The following is a 976-nucleotide window of genomic DNA, read 5'->3' on the forward strand; positions in this document are numbered from 1 at the left end:
TACTATATTATTATATATATATATTTATTATATATATTATTTATATTATATATACAAGTAATATAATATTTTTTTATAAAATAAGTATTTAAAAGTATTATATATAACATCAACTTCATAGTTGATTTTTTAAAAACAAAATTTTATACCAAAATTATATTTTTTATACGAATCATTCTGTTCAGATTGTATTATTATTTTCTGTATATCACTGAATTTTTTCAAGATTTCATCATTCTTTTTAATAAATTTACATTTTTTGAACCATAATATTACTATTAAATTAATATCATTTAGATCATTGTATGCAAATATCAAAATATAAAATGAAAAATTAAAAAAATTATTTGCATCATGACCACAAAATGAAAACTCGATTTATGTAAAAGGTTTTAAGAATTAACTTATAAAATTAACTTATATCGTTTGATCGATTTTATTTGGTGAAATGAATCATTGCTTAACGCGTCATTATATTCTGTAATCGTAAATGTATATCCATAAGTTTTATTGAATTTATACAAAAGATTCGTGTAAAAATGAGTTTCTTGGCTTAGAGATATAGAAAATCGTTGATATGTAAATTGAATATATAAATATATATCTTCGAACCGAGATCTGCTTAAAACCTTTCCAATAAAAGAGGCAGAATTGGTGCTTTTAGAATATTTCCGTAAGAATTATAATAGATTCTTATAGATGCGAAATAAATTGTAGCTGTACGATATCAAACTATATCCGAAACCTACGAATAAAGCGGAAAATTTTACTGTATCAATATTTCCATTTCTTTATATATATATATATTAGTAAGATAAATTTTTGAAAAAAGTCACTTAAATTGTTATATAAAGTAATGATGAATTGTTTCGATAGCTTAATTAATAAAACGATTGATTACACAATTCTCTATAAATTAAAAAGCTAATGAAATATTTAATTATCCGAACAATATTATTAAGCAAATAAGAAAAAT

This window comes from Apis dorsata, unplaced genomic scaffold (genome assembly GCF_000469605.1).
Source record: "Apis dorsata unplaced genomic scaffold, Apis dorsata 1.3 scaffold_333, whole genome shotgun sequence".
Taxonomy (NCBI): domain Eukaryota; kingdom Metazoa; phylum Arthropoda; class Insecta; order Hymenoptera; family Apidae; genus Apis; species Apis dorsata.